The sequence below is a fragment of the Meriones unguiculatus genome, chromosome 2, assembly GCF_030254825.1.
Source record: "Meriones unguiculatus strain TT.TT164.6M chromosome 2, Bangor_MerUng_6.1, whole genome shotgun sequence".
In the NCBI taxonomy this organism is placed as follows: Eukaryota; Metazoa; Chordata; class Mammalia; order Rodentia; family Muridae; genus Meriones; species Meriones unguiculatus.
Window position 1 is genome coordinate 159,114,792 of NC_083350.1, and position 15,480 is coordinate 159,130,271.

Consider the following 15,480-nt stretch of genomic DNA (forward strand, 5'->3'; position numbering starts at 1 on the left):
ATTTCATTTAAAAAAAAATTGAGAAGAGACCAGGCCATTGGTGCATGCCTTTAATCTCAACACTTGGAAGGCAGAGGCAGGTGGATCTCTGAGTTTTGAGTCCAGCCTGGTCTATAGGGTGAGTTCCAGGACAGCCAAGGCCAAGCAGAGAAACCCTGTCTCGAGAAAACAAAAACAAAACAAAACAAAACAAACAAACAAAAAAAAAAACAACAAAAATCAAGTAGAGGCGCAGCAATTGGAAGCATTGCCTCGTTAGAACAGGAATTTGCTAGTGGGCTTCTAATCACACTGCCTTTATGTCCTTATTCCTCAGATTGTAAGTGACAGGATTCAGGGTGGGCATGCGTAGAGTACAGCCAGAATAAGGTTGAAAAACGGGTTTTACACGGGGAACATTACCTGATACTAGATGCAGAACGCACCTGGAAAGTCTTCTTCATCTACTGTCTTTGGTTGGAATCTACTCAGCAGTAGAGAAAATGTGCACATGTGAGAGGGTGATTACAGCCAAAATTACTGCAATGCTTGTAATGCAAACCGTGGCTCTAATCCCCTTGATTGTCACCTGGTGGGCTGAGATACTTAAGAGCTGTGGAATATCACAGAAAAAAAAAAGATGAAGTCCCTCGGACCCACAGAACGGTAATGGGAATGCCGCAGCTACTTGCAGGAACCCAGACGTCATCCCACTGAGCCATGACTGCCATTATCCGGATTCAAGCATCTTGATTCATGATGACCTCACAGCGTGAGGGCCAGTAGATGGCCACATAGCAGCCACAGAACAACAGTGCAGGGGTCGCCGTCCCCGTAGAAGTCAAGTCCACAAAAAGGAAGGCTTGCAGAGCACATCCTAGGAAAGAAATGGAGATATTGTGAGTAAAAGAACTGACAGCAGAGTGGGAACTATGACAGGAATGAAGCAAAAGTCCAAAACCGTCAAGTTTCTTGGAAAGAAGTGCATTGGGGTTTGTAGATGAACATCCAGAGTGATGAGCAAAATTATCAGGTAGTTCCCGGTGAGAACTGCAGTGTAAACAAGTTAAAAGAGAATAGCGCGTGCAATCTGAACTTTCCAGGAGCCTGAGACTCTCCTAAGCAGAAATTCAGCCATTCATGCGCTGTTCCTGCCATGGGTAGTTACTCCATTTATTCCTGAGGAAGAAAGAGCGTGGATTACAGGGGTCAAAGGTGGCTCCCAGAAGCAATTCAGTTTGTGATAATTAAATAAGATTGTGCATATGTGAGTGTAAAATTCTAAGCAGATTTCAAGGGCGCAACAGATCGCAATAAATGCTTTCAGTTATTTGAGGAGTATGCGAGAGCTACACACAAAAAGCAAATAATAGGAGACAGCAAACATTTGTGAAATAACCAACAAAAATAGCGTTAACCAAAGAATGCAGAAAGGGACTCATTGTTTGGGGAAAGTCTTATAATTATTCCCACCTATTGAATATGCACATTTATTTATTTTGCTGCCTATTGCCTGCTCATAAGTGGAACTGGAGCCTAGCAGATGCTTTGTTACAGTTCAAAGGATCAGTAACAACACAAGCAAGGTGATGTTAGTAATATGTAAATATTCTTTATCTCATAACTATTCAGTGACTCTGTAGTCACCTTTCATAATGATGTTGAGACACTTATCATAAGGATAATATCAATGTGGAATCTAATTGTTTCTTAGGAGTAGTTATGGAATTTAAAACTTAAGCAGAGAAATATAGCCGACTTCCAGGCGGCTTCTGGTGTGATCAAGAATCCAGCAGAGGGGGTGAGAAAGTGGGAGGCTGGCTATACCAGAAAGACAAATCGTTCTTGCTTTGCATTGTTAGAAGAAACCTGTAGAGGACAGATGTGCGCTTTGTTCTAAGAAACACAGCCAAGTTAGTTTCAGGCTTGCATTTTGAAGGAAAACCATCTAGCAAAAAGCAGTGGGATAAAGGGGTCGGAAAACCATCTAGTGAAAAGCGGTGGGATAAAGGGGTCTACAGTGTAATTAGGATCAGATACGGGTGCACTAGAAAACACGTGCTCGCGTCAGGGGGTTGTGGCTTGCAGCAGTGAGACCCGAATAGGACTGAGTCTGTAGTCAGGACCTGGGATGTGAAGAAATCTGTATTGTTAGCACCTGTCACACATCTAATTGTTTTGTTTAGTCATGCAAATGGTATCTTAGTTTAGCTCCCAAACCGGAAGTGTGGTAAAGCAAACTCTGGAAGATGCTTTATCTTTTCAGTTTATACAGCGATACTTTATATGCAAGAAACTGTATCAATTTGAATTGTAAAGTTATAGGAGTTTAGAAAGTTGTGTATACCTATAAAACTACCACTACAGACAGCATAAACACACCTCGTTGTGTGTAATGTCTTCCTCGGTCCATTTCTACGCCAGGCAACCACGGGTGTGCCTGCCTTTCTAGAGTGAGTCAAGAATGAAACAGGAAAAGAAACTGGTATCTTCATACTGGAAATCTTTATTTTCATAATACCTTCCTCACGCTGATGGGTATATACTCTGTTGTACCCTGAGGCAGATGCAGGCCAAAGGGGAGAAAAATGCTTGTTGTAACAAAGATTAGCCTTAACTTTGGGCACTTATGTTCCATGTGCCTGACCAAGTCACAATCATCTAACAGTGTTTCACCAAATGTAATGAACATTATTGTGACATTTGTCATAGCAGCTGTGAAACTTTTTTTAATTTAAAAAAAATTTAATATTAATTACAGTTTATTCACTTTGTATCCCAGCTGTAGCTCTCTCCTTCATTCCCTCCCAGTCTCACCCTCCCTCCCTCATCTCCTCCCATGCCTCTCTCCAAGTCTACTGATACAGAAGGTCCTTCTTCCCTTCCATCTGACACTAGCCTATCAGTTCTCATCAGGACTGACTGCATTGTCTTCCTCTGTGGCCTGGCAAGGCTGCTCCTCCATCAGGGGGAGGTGATCAAAGAGCCAGCCACTGAGTTCATGTCAGAGACAGTCCCTGTTCCCATTACTAGGGAACCCACTTGGACACTGAGCTGCCATGGGCTACATCTGTGCAGAGGTTCTAGGTTATCTCCATGCATGGTACTTCATTGGAGTATCAGTCTCAGAAAAGACCCCTTTGCCCAGATTTCTGGGTTCTGTTGTTCTTCTTGTATAGCTCCTGTCCCCTCCAGCTCTTTCTATCTCCCTCTTCTTTCATAAGATTCCCTGCACTCTGCCTAAGGTTTGGCTATGAGTCTCAGCATCTGCTTTGATACCTTGCTGGGTAGAGTCTTTCAGAGGCCCTCTGTGGTAGGTTCTTGTCTATTGTGAAACCTTTAATGTAAGGCCTAGCATGCACTTTGAGGAAAGGCATTGGAACAACTTAATTTATTCTGAATCTTTTCACAGTTCAATCAATACAAACATTTTAATATGTTCATAGAACATTGTTTTATTAATGTACACACACTCAAAACTTTCCCCGATAAAAAACTAGCTTATAAATGAGGATGTATGAAACTTCATAAGGGCAGTCAATTAAAAATAAAGGATATGTTTATGGTTTTATTTTATAAACCTACCGCATGTAGACTGGTTTCTGTTGACCCTGGGTCATTGAACAGTCCATCGAGAGATGCTTTCACAGTTCTGAGGTCTCTAGAGGTAGGATTCCTAGAGTTTACAATGCATTCGTTGGGAGAGAGGAGCAGTTAATCCCAGTGGATAGAAAAGAAGAGAAATACCCCTTTTTGATGCAAGACAGAAGAATAGAAATTAATTGACTCCTATAATAGTCCTCATACCTAGAAGATAAACTAGAAAAAAGTACTTATGTTGGTAGCAAAAGGAAATATAGTTAAAATTATAATTGGAAAACTTATAATATGGAAAATATTTCCACAATTAATACTTTCATATTAACATTCTTCCCTAGTATTCATTCTGTAACATTGCTCTGCTCTTTTCACATCCCTCCCTGTCTCAAGTCAATGTGTAAAGTGAGTTTTTTGATGGAAAATCTAATTTGTTACTTTGCTTTTAGACCTATCTATGGCTTTCTTTGGTATTGAAGGCGGCGCACAACACAGCCAGCGCGTGTGTCTCACTGGATGTCACTCCTCACCCAAGCAGACTGAGAAGCCACAGCTGCCTCTTTGGTGAAGCGTTGCTTAAATGTTTTCTCATGGTCAGGCATGGTGGTGCCGGCCTTTGATCTCATCCCTTGGGAGGCAGAGGCAGGAGTGTCTCTTTGAGTTTGAGGCCAGCCTGATCTACATAGCAAGCTCCACGCTAGCCAGAGCTACCTATAGAGACCCTGCTTCAAATAAATAAATACACACATGCATACATACATGCATAGCAAGTATATTTTCATGTAAAATTATTTTGAATTTTAGTGTGTGCAAATCAGTTTTGTACTAGAAATGCTAATTCCTTTTTGACAGTAGACGTTACAAGTATGTTTTCCACTTTGTAGTTTCGTGTTTATTTAATAAAATGTTTGAAAAATATAAATTATAAATTTTGCTATAGCATTATATAAATTCCTTACTTTCTGTGTTTGCTTTAGCTTCTGCCTCTTTTCTTTTTCTTTACAAAATTTTTCCATAGGAAAATTATAAAATTGAATATTCCATCTCATGTCTCCTTACGGGAATATCAGCTCAGTCCAGTCCCACCTACAGAAACACCTTCATTTGAGGAAACAAACAGTGGTTATCTGATGAGAAAACGTAGTTGCCAAAATAATTACACAAACTCTTCAAATATGAAAATTCACAAAAAATTAAAGACCATTAAAGAGAGCAAACATAATAAAATCTTTACTTAGATGCTGTGTAAGAAAACTCAACCCTTTGCTACTTCCCGAGACCTCACCTTGCCTTTGACTTTGGGGAACTTTGGTTAGATGAAGTTCTATAATTCCCAAGGTCTCTTCCACCTTCCTTTAAGTTTGTTTCTTTCTGTTCATTAAACCTAGCAACTGCAGATAACATTTCTGAGTCCACTCAGCCCTTTTCTATTTTATTTTTTTTGACTCTGCTCTTGAAGAACTATATGAAATTTTTCATTCAAGTCACTGGTTTTTTGCTTTGGGGCTGGAAATGGACAATTCAAATTGAAATTCTTCCTGCCTTCTTCGTTTCGTGGGCAGTGCATGCAGGAGAATGAGAAAGTCAGTGTCATCCTGGGTCACTGGAGAGTCTGTCTCAAAAACGGACAAATAAGCAAACAAACTGTAGGTAACAGATGCTGGTGGTTAAAATATTCCTTGATAATGAGTAATTATTTTAATTATTTTATTTTTACTAATTAGTTAATTATTGTCATTTTTGGTTTTTGTTTTTGTTGTTGGTCTTCAACGTACAAAGATTGCCTACCTCTGGTTCCCAAGTTCTAGGTGTGCCCCACTATGACTAGTTTAAGGTGAAACAGCCAGCCAGATGGTGGTTGTGCACACTTTTAATCCCAGCATTTAGGAGATTGAGGCAGGAGAATCTCTGAGTTTGAGGCTACCCTGATCTACAGAGTAAGTTTCAGGACAACCAGAACTATACAAAGAAACCTTGTCTTGAAAACCAAAACCAAAATAAATAAATAAATAAATGGAAAATGAAACAGAACTTTATAATTTAAAAAAACATTATCCTATAAAATGTATTACTTGTTCTACCTGGTTTAGTTTGGCTTTTTTGGTTTTTTTTGAGAGAGAGTTTCTCTGTGTTGCCTTGGCTGTCCTGAACTCCATTTATAGACCAGGCCGGCCTTGAACTCACAGAGACCCACCTGTCTCTGCCTCCCTAAGTGCTAGCTAGGCTCAAAGGCATATGCCACTGCAACTGGCTTATTCTACCTGTTCTAATAAAATAAAATAAAATAAAATAAAATAAAATAAAATAAAATAAAATAAAAACTATCATAGTGCCAGTAGAGGGTGATAAAACACTGCTTTCCAATATTACAGAAAACATTTTTAAAAAGTGAATTTTCTCTGTGTGTGTGTCTCTCTTTTCTTTTTGCCAAAGAACTTGATCAGGGCACTGGGAGGGAAAGAGGTATAGGGGGAATGGGTAGGCAGAGGCAAGTGAAGGGATCCATGTTCAAAACCAGCCTGGTCTACACAGTGAGTTTGAGGCCAGCCAAGGCTACACAGTGAGACTCTGTCTCAAAGGAAAGAAGAGAAGAAAAACAAAAAACAACAATAAACCACAGAGCAAAAAAGCAAAACCACAAACAAAACAGCAGACGGCAGATCCCAGCTTAGGGTTGGCTGAGGCAATAGAATGGTAGAATGGCCGAAGCAGCCAAGGCCATTCCTGGCTATGTCGACTCCATACAGCCGGCCAAAGCAGCAAGATCAGATCTCAGAAACAAGTGTCATGACCTGAAGTTGCAAAAGAATCATGTTCTTTTCTTTCTCCCTCTTTTTCTTCTTTTTCTTTTATGTACATGGGTGTTTTGCTCGAGTGTGTGTCTCTTCCCTACATAAATGCAGGAGCTGTGGAAGTCAAAGGAGGCCTTGAGAGTCTCTGGAACTGGAGTTACAGTCAACCGGGACTCAAACCTGTATCATCTAAGGAGTCAGTGCTCTTAACCTCTAACCCATCTCTCCAGCCCCAGAGTCCTTGCTTTATAAAAACCCAGGGGGACAGCGATCGTCAGTGTGAATGAGGAGCGGGGGTCTCGTGGACACTTCACAAGCTGCCTGGTACAGGGTAAATACTGTAGCTCTGTGGCCAAGTTCAGACAACGGACTAATCGCGCATGACACATTTTGACATTGTAAGAAATCTGTATTGCACTAGATTCCAGAAAAGTTGGGGCTTGTGTAAGGAGCGCTTAGTAGTCCTGTTTGTGTCAGATGGTGTTGAGTGATCAGGTGTGGAGAGACGGGGAGTGGACAGCCGTGCTCACTGAGTCAGTGCTCCTCAGAAAAAAATAAGTATTTGGAGCTTAGATTGGTAGTTTAATAGACAAAGGGCTTATGTATAAGCATAAGGCTCTGGAGTGGACTCCCCCGGTACCCACGTAAAAACCAAGTGGGAGGGCCCAGCTCTGATAATCTCAGTGTCATAGGTATTCAGGAGCCAGATTTGAGATAGAAGAAGACATCTGTCTTATAATTGACGCTCTGGCTTCCGTACACACACACACACACACACACACACACACACACACACACAGACGCACGCACGCACACACACGTGCGACACACAGACACGCGCACACACACACACACACACACACACACACACACACACACACACACGCACTACGGCCCACAGACAGATACCCAAGCCCTGTACACACATATAAACAAGATACTGTGGAGTGGAATGCAAGCGTGACGTCCTGGGTTCTGTCCCTGCCTACTACATAACGGGGCTGCTGCTGCTGCAGCTCACGCGGCAAAGCACGTGCCTGCTTAGCATGCAGGAGAATCTGCTCAGCATCCCCGGGGCCGCAGAACAAAACAAGCAACCAAAAAACAAACAAACAAACAAACAAACAAACAAACAAAAACCAAACTCAAAAAACCCCGTGTTTACAGGCCAAAGGTACGAGAAGCCCTAGAGAGGCCGTTTGGCCACTAGATGGCAGCCGAGCCCCTGTGACCCGCCCGCTCTGGCCTTGGGGGTGTCTCACTGCAGACATTGCGGTGGGCAGTCGGGGGACTGCAGCTTCAAGCTCCATCCTTGGCGGGGTGAGGCCATGAGAACCCCCTCCCAGCCGAGAACTCTTCTGTCATTTAAAGGAAGAGAAAAGGACCAGTCCACGGGCTGGCTAACCCGGGGGCTAATCCTACCGGCCGGCATCTCTAAAGCCATTATCTGGGATGATCCCTCCCGCACGTGCCTATTCGCTTGCGTTACTCACCGGGAGAACTTCCGGGGATGGGGGCGGGGGTGAATTGAAGCCTCTCGGCTGCAGGCCTAGTGCCACTCCTACCTTGCTGAACTGCCGAGTGTCTGGCGGCTGTGGGGGTTAGTGGTCAGTTAGCGTAGGGCCCAGTAATTAAAGAGGTAGCCTGGATTGGTAAGTGAAGATGCCAAGAGTCGGGGCCACAGCTCTTTTTGAGTTTTCACCTGTGGCTTGTGAGAGAAAGTTACGATCTCTCAAATTCTCAGGGGCTCACCGAACCTGGAGCTGACCGGTTGGCTAGCCTCTCTAGTTAGGAAATCTCTGGCGACTTCTGTTTCTACCCTGCCGAGGTTACGGGCATGTTGTTGCGTGTTCAGTTTTCACATGGGTCTGGGGATTTGAACTCACTCAGGTCATCAGGCTTGCACAGCAATCACCCAAGTCCATCCGTTCATCTTCCTTCCCCAGTCGTCCACACGAAGTTGGGGGACCCTCCATCCTGGCCGGCCAGCCCAGGGAGTTGTTTATTTGATTTTTCGATTTTGAGGCTGGTGTTTCGGTTTTGTCTGGTCCCCTTCAAAAGGCTCCAATTGAGTGATGGAAATTGTGCTGTTTTCCGGATTCTGCCAGCAGGTGGCACCCTCTGCACGCCGTTGCTAGCTTTTTTTCCCCCCTGCGCCCTTTCCTGAGCTCTGGTCCTTTCTCTACTTCAGATCTGAATAAATGGAATATCCAGATCACTGCCCCTCCTTTTTCCCTGAGAAGTCCCAAGCCCTAACTGCCCTTCTGGAATCTGTCCCTCGCACCCATCTCCCTTCCTGGGATGTTTGTAAGCAAGTCTTTCCTGACTCTTTGGCAGAAAGGGAAAGGAAGGATTTTTGGCCTCAGCCCCTGGGACACATGCTGAAAGTTACTGTCTTTTGAAGCAAGTTTCCTACCCAGGCACCCTGATTGGGACTCCAGCACGCACACAGGTTCTCAGGCTCTGGACACTTTTCACTGGTACCTTAGAACTGGAATTCGGGGTGCAGCTCGAAAACCCATTACATTGTGTACAACTTCTGAGGTTCGTGAAGCATTTCTAAAGCGATTACAAAACAACAACAAAAAAGCTTTAAAAAATGTACACCTCAAGCCGGGCATGGTGGTACATGCCTTTAATTGCTGTACTCGTGGAAGCAGAGACAGGTGGATCTTGTGAGTTCGAGGCCAGCTTGGTCTAACAATTTGAGTCCAGGACAGCCGAGGCTACACAGAGAAACCCTGTCTCTAAAAACGAACAAACAAACACATAAATAAAATGTACACCTCTTTTGATACACTGGCTTCATTAAATTTAACTTTTGTCACTCAATCAGCTCTGGACATCTTCGAAAACAAAACCAAAACCCTCCATACTTCAGAGGGATGTACAGGAATGAATACTAATCATCGTTATCAAAAGTTCACAATAACCAGGACACTTAAAGGCAGAGAGAGTCAAGCTGCCCTGGCTGCTGCCGGAGGCACGCACAAGCAGGCAAGGATTATTCTGGCTGCTGTCAGGCCAGCTCTCTCTGAGCTCCCTACTGCTTGCACTGCTCAGGTCCAAGGGAGAGAAATCCTCCAAAACAAAGAAATGAGGGCCAGGCCCCAATAAAAAGATGCCAGCGCAGGGAGCCACCACGGGCGTAGTTACAGACCATAACCTCACACCTAAACGGATACTTAACCCGAGCCACAAGCAGGTGACTCACGCCTTCTTGGTGGTCCCAGACTGCCCTTCTTCTCCTGAGCAGAGATCTTCCTCGAAAATGAGGCGGCGGCACCACCACCCTTATCCCTCAAACAGCTGAAATTTCCTCTGCACCTGCTACCAACTCAGCCTAACGGAGTCCCTCTGCCTGAAGAGTATTTTCTGCCTCTCCCAGACTCCACACCCCAAACGGATCCAGATCCAGGGACTCTATTCCAGGACTTGCGACAACAGTTTCCCCAGGTGTGTGGGGCTGACACAAACCCAACAAGCTTGGCTGCGCACCGCCCACCAGCTGCGAGTCGTCTTCCGTCTTCCGGCTACAGCCTTGCCAATCAGGGTTCAGCGATATCCCGTAATCCAAAAGACTGGACTAAAGATTGCTCCTCGTCCCCGGAGGCTGTTAGAAGCTCTCACCCCATGCCAGTCGGCTTGGAACACACCTTCCCATGTTCCCATATCTGTACATCTCGCTCAGTCTGTTCCTGACAGACTGATACAGTCCCGGGACGGCGAAGATGCTTTCTCTCCATTCCTTCAAAATTCCCTGAGACTCTTTGGGGAGACATTACAAAAAGGACTTAGCGTGCAGGGGTCACCACTGACTCCGCTCCGCTCCAGGGTGCAGGTGATCCGCTGGGAGCCGTTGATGGGGTCGCTCGTCTCTGTGAAGAAGGTGAAGAGGGCTCAGCTCTGTCAAAGGGAGGTCTCTGGCAGGGTACGGATCGCTCAAGGAAGAAAACTCTCGACCCTGCCCAAGCGGAAGGCATCCTCGGGATCTCACTCCCCAAACCAAGAATCAGATACGAGAATTCCTGAGGGTTGGGAATATTGCAGGCTCCAGACACCTGGGTTTGCCGAACCAGCCCAGACCCTTCATTCTGCCACTGTGGGAGACCAGCCTTTAAAATGGACAGAAACAGGGGAACAGGCTTTCTGGAAGCTAAAGCAGACGCCAGCCAGAGCCCTCTGGTTGGCCCTACCAACTAAACCATCCCACCTTTTCATAGTGGAACCGGATAGTGAAGGTTTTTGACTCAAGGCCCTGGGATTTGGGGGAAGGCTTCTAGCTTATCTGTCCAAGTGCATAGGCCTCTGACTGGACATCCTGCTGTGTCCCAGAACTGCCAGCGCTGGACTAGGACGGGAAGTTCACACACTCACCTTGGACCAGAACCTGACCTTAAGGGCTCCCCATGCTGTGGGAACCTTCCTGAGAGGGGCAAAAGGGTGGTAGCCGCCCATATCACTCCATAAAGAACCGTGAAGAGCCTCAACCCTGTGACACTGAAGCCTGATGACAAGCCTGAGGTCCCTTCCATGACTTGATGGACACTTCTCAGAGTAGCCCCCCCTCCCCCAGGACACTCCCTTGCCTGAGGCAGAGGCCCGACCGTTTACTGATGGAAGCAGACTGGTCACCGATGGAGTCAGGAGAGCTGAGGCAAGGGTGACTACCCAAGGAGCCACCGTGTGGGCACAAGCCTTGCCACAGGGCACAACCAACGTCTGCCCCCAAAGACATACCTGGTTGCTCTCATTCAAGCTCTACACTGGAAAAAGAACACATATGCAAACATTTATACAGATAGCAGCTATACTTTTACTATCCTTCATGTCCATATTATGAGAGGCCTCTTGACTACAAAAAAAAAACAAAAACAAAAACAAACAAACAAACAAAAAACCCATTAAAACTGAAACAAAACTGTTAGTCAGGAATGTTAATTCCAGCCCTCAGGAGGCAGAGGCAGGCAGGTTCTGCATTCCAGACTGGCCTCCTCTTACAGAGCAAGTTTCAGAATAGCCAGAGCTACATAGCTACCCCCCAAAAGGAGAGTAATAATTTTGTTTGTTTTTAGCTTTTTTGTTGTTGTTTGTCAGAACAAGTGCTGCAAAAACGTGGCTGCTATCCCTTAAAGGGATCAAACAGCCAAGGCACCTGAAGCCACGGTCAGGCAGCCAGGCAGGCAGCGGAGCCCTGCGTGGGCCCTTTCTGTCTTGCCCCTTGCTTTTCCTGATCCACAGTTCCCTCCCCACCCACCTACTCCAGGAAGAAGAGGACAAGGCCAGCTCCCAGGAAGCAACACAGTATTCCACTGGATGGTGGATTTTGGCCAGATTCAAGAATTACCCTTTTGGAGAGACTGGAGAGACTTTAAAAAAACTGATTATTAATCTCGACAATGATAGGCTCTCTTAAATGGGGCAAAAAGGGATGGGCTGCCAAACATGATCTCACAGGGAATGAATCCTGTCTCAACAGGTATGTCTTGCCCTGAGAAGGGCCAGGGGTAAAAAATAAAAATAAAAAGAAAATAAAAAATAAAGGCCAGTTTTTTTACTGGGTTTCAAAGTTAATTTAGAGAGGATGGACTTAGTATAGTTTCTGTGCCTGAACTGTCCAGAGCTCTGAGGTTAGACTCAGCAGAGTTTCCAGTTACACTCAAGGCCTTGCTGATCATTTGAGCTATGGATAAAGTGAAGACAAGTTCATTATCTGATCCAACTGATGGGGCAGCCCAAGTCCAGGAAGAATCTTATAAAAAGGAGTTTTGGGCATCTTCAGAGCAGTCTCCCTGCAGATAAAAGCAAAGGCTCTCATCCATCTCCAGCTGATGTCCACAGGCATTAACAGAGGCCTATGCCCAGTAGGAGGCAGCTTCATCTCTGTGATGCTAACTTTTTTTTTTTTTTTAAACCAGAGGCTTCTCCCCCTGACTTAGACAAACAGCTGTGACTCTTTTAGGCCTCTGGGTTGACCTATGTGTGGGAGAGACCCCAAGAAGCAGCTGGGCCATCTCCTAGAGCTGCAGGAATCAGGTACCTAGAAGATAATAATTCAGCCAGTCTGGTGGTACCCAGAAAGATGGACTGGCACCTGCCTGGAAAAGATCTCACACGGTCATCCAGACCATGCCAGTGTAATGGAGGTTGATGGGATGTCCTCCTGGATTGGTTCTCCTATGCCAAGCCTATTCCAGACCAGGACCAGAACTGGACCCTCTCACTTGAACCAGATTCACTCAGGCTAAGACTCCCTCACAAACAGAATGGATGGATGGATGGATGGACAGATAGATAGATAGATCACCTCCTTTCTGCCTCAAATAATCTTAGTCGTATCGTTACTCTTAACCCAGAAACTTATTTCACTCACACAGGAACTTGGTTTGCCTGTGCCCACTGGACCCACCAGCTGTATGACCTCAAAACATATCTATAATAACCAAGAGAGAACAGAAGGAGTCCGATGTCTGCATCTGCCTGGTAACTTGCCTGTTGTGGGCCTGCTTCTCCTCTGATTAGGGCTGTAAGACTCAAGGGAGTACCCCTTGCCACTTCCATTCCTACCATCATCGGAACGAGGAGGGAGCATCCCTCTTATACGGCCATTGAGGCAGCCAAAAGGGGAATGTGAGGTGGCCCCCTGTGTTGTTGGGGGGGGCACACACACGTAAAACTGGCTTATTTCATAGCTGCCTCTGCTTTAACGTGCGGCTGAGAGAAGACAGACTCATCTTTACTAAAGGTCCTCTGTTTGTGCTAGTTTTTTGTTTGTTTGTTGTTTTGTTTTGTTTTTGAATGATCTCTCTGAACACAAATTTCTGGTCCCATTCCATTCCTGAGGTAAGTTTTGCTTTAAAAATACCACTGATACTTATGTCACTGGGCAGTAGAGGGGGACACATCCTGGTTTTCTTGGTGGCCACGACTGAACAGAGAGGAACCACAAGAATTTGGTTTGGTTTGCTCTACTTTAAATCTGTTGCCTTAAGATGGTGAGCCTGGATTTGAGCCCAGCGGTTCGTCAGCAGAAATGAAATGGAGCAATGCCCAGTAGGATAAACTTTCATGGGTTTTATCCTCTGAAACTCGGGTAAGGAAATCTTTTCTATTAAAAAAAATGCAGTAAAGCTCACTCTCTGGTGCCTTTGGAACTCAGCTTGATTCAGGATAAAGAAAGTCAGGGAAGCCATCCCAAAGAGCTGGCTACTGAAGCTTTCTGAATAGTCCAATGCTAGTGGCTAGATAGTCTTTTACTTCAGTTGTGTATACAAATGCAAAATCACCATTATTGTTGCTAACTACATTGTATCTAGGTTTCTCTTATTAACATAAACAGAACTAGTTTTCTTAAAAAACAACAACAACCAACAAAACATTTACTTATTTTAATTTTTAGTGGATGGGTGTTGTGCTTCCATGTTATTTATGGACGGAATCCATGCAGTGCGCTCTAAGACCAGAAGGTGGCGGAGGATCCCCTGGAACCGGAGTTGCGGGTAGGTGTTAATAACTAATTGTGTGCTTTTTTTTTCCCCTCTGCAGACGTGTGTGTGTGTGTGTGTGTGTGTGTGTTCAATAAAAGCTAGGAACATAGATTTCTAATCCCATCCCATTCCCAACGTAAGTTTTCCTCTAAAAAAAAAATGATATTTATGCTCGCTGGACAGCAATGGTACTCTATTACACAGGCAGTTGTGGGTCCTGGGAAGCGAACCCAGGTCCTCTGGAGGAGCAGCAAGTACTCTTGACCACTGAGCAACCTCGCCAGCTTCTTGAGCTGGTTGGTAAGCAGAGCAGACCGCTAATAGTCATGCAAGGAGAGAAAGAAAGTGCCCAATGCTGTCTAGCGTTCCTCTGCTTACCCCTCTGCTTACTTTGTACTGCGTGCTGGCCCAGAGCTGATGTAACCCAGGCTGGACCCGAAGTGGCCACAGTTCTCTGTGTTAGCTTCCCAGGTGCTAGTACTCCAGCCCTGAGCCACATTTCTCTCTCATTTCTTCCAAGTGTAAATTTCCTAGAAAAACCATTTTGAACCATGAAATGAACATTGGATTAACTTCTAGCACCAGCATTTTATAGATGCAGGAAGTATAGCACAAGACAGATGAGCTCCGAACTTGGATAACAGTTGGTTCCAGTCAAGTTTGAGTATAGTTTGATCAGCTTCTAAGACAGCCCTGTAAGTAAATCTCTACCTGGGTTTGCATTTCTGTAAAGATAAAACACATTCGCCCTGATTGTTAGCATGCAGGCGGTTCAGCTAGCCTGCCTTCAGGGACCTAGCAATTGCTTACATCATCACCTGTTGCCACCACCATAAAAGGCCCTCCCGCCAATCCTTCCTCGCCCTCTGTCCTTCTCTGTGCCCCTCCCCCTCTTCTCTTCCCTCATGGCTCTACTCCCGCCTGCCTGCCTATGTGGCTTGCTTGCTATACCTCTACCCTTTCTCCAGGCTTTCCTCTGCCTTCCCCCCAACAGACCTCCTTATACCAGATCTGTTCATGGCATAACTCTTCAGGGGCATACCTTGGCATGGGCCCTCCATGGCACCCCCCTGCTGCATCGTTATATATCATAAAACCTATTTTACCTGTTGATTTGAATGACTGAGTCAAAGGATAACTCTAAACCAGGTGTAGTGGTACACACCTTCAGTCCAGGGTTCCAGGACAGCCAAGGCTGCATAGTGAGACCCTGTCTCAAAGCAAAGCCACAGAAGATAGCTGTAAGGGGCCAGGCCTGTAGATACTGTGGAAAGTATAGTTTTTATTGAGATAGATTAAAATGTGTTCCAGATGTATGTAGATAATTCCCCTCCTTGTGCTGTTAGGATCCAGATAAGAGTCTTGTGTATATTAGCTCAGTGTGACATCAGTGTGCTATACCACAGGTTTCATGGGTACATGATGGTTTGTGATTTAAGACCTAGAGCGAGAACATTTAGAAACAAGACACGCACACCTATACATATTTATTTTAGTTTTTGGGGAAGTGTCAATAGTTGTGAATCCAGGACCTTTTCCTTTGAGAGACATCATGGATGGGTTTTCTTGTTTCAGATGATGCACAAATCAGAAAAATATAAGGAAGATGTCTATACTGGCTGGTT

The 15,480-nt window shown here is 45.0% G+C and overlaps 1 long non-coding RNA gene across 1 annotated transcript; it reads right to left on the reverse strand.

The window, feature by feature from the left end:
* Positions 1 to 267: 267 nt before the first annotated feature.
* Positions 268 to 4,664, reverse strand: LOC132652213 (uncharacterized). Its single transcript, XR_009589693.1, has 3 exons — positions 4,536 to 4,664; positions 3,565 to 3,655; positions 268 to 856 (listed from the first exon to the last, which is right to left on the reverse strand). It is a non-coding gene; the product is annotated as an uncharacterized LOC132652213 (long non-coding RNA).
* Between the last annotated feature and the right edge of the window lie 10,816 nt (positions 4,665 to 15,480).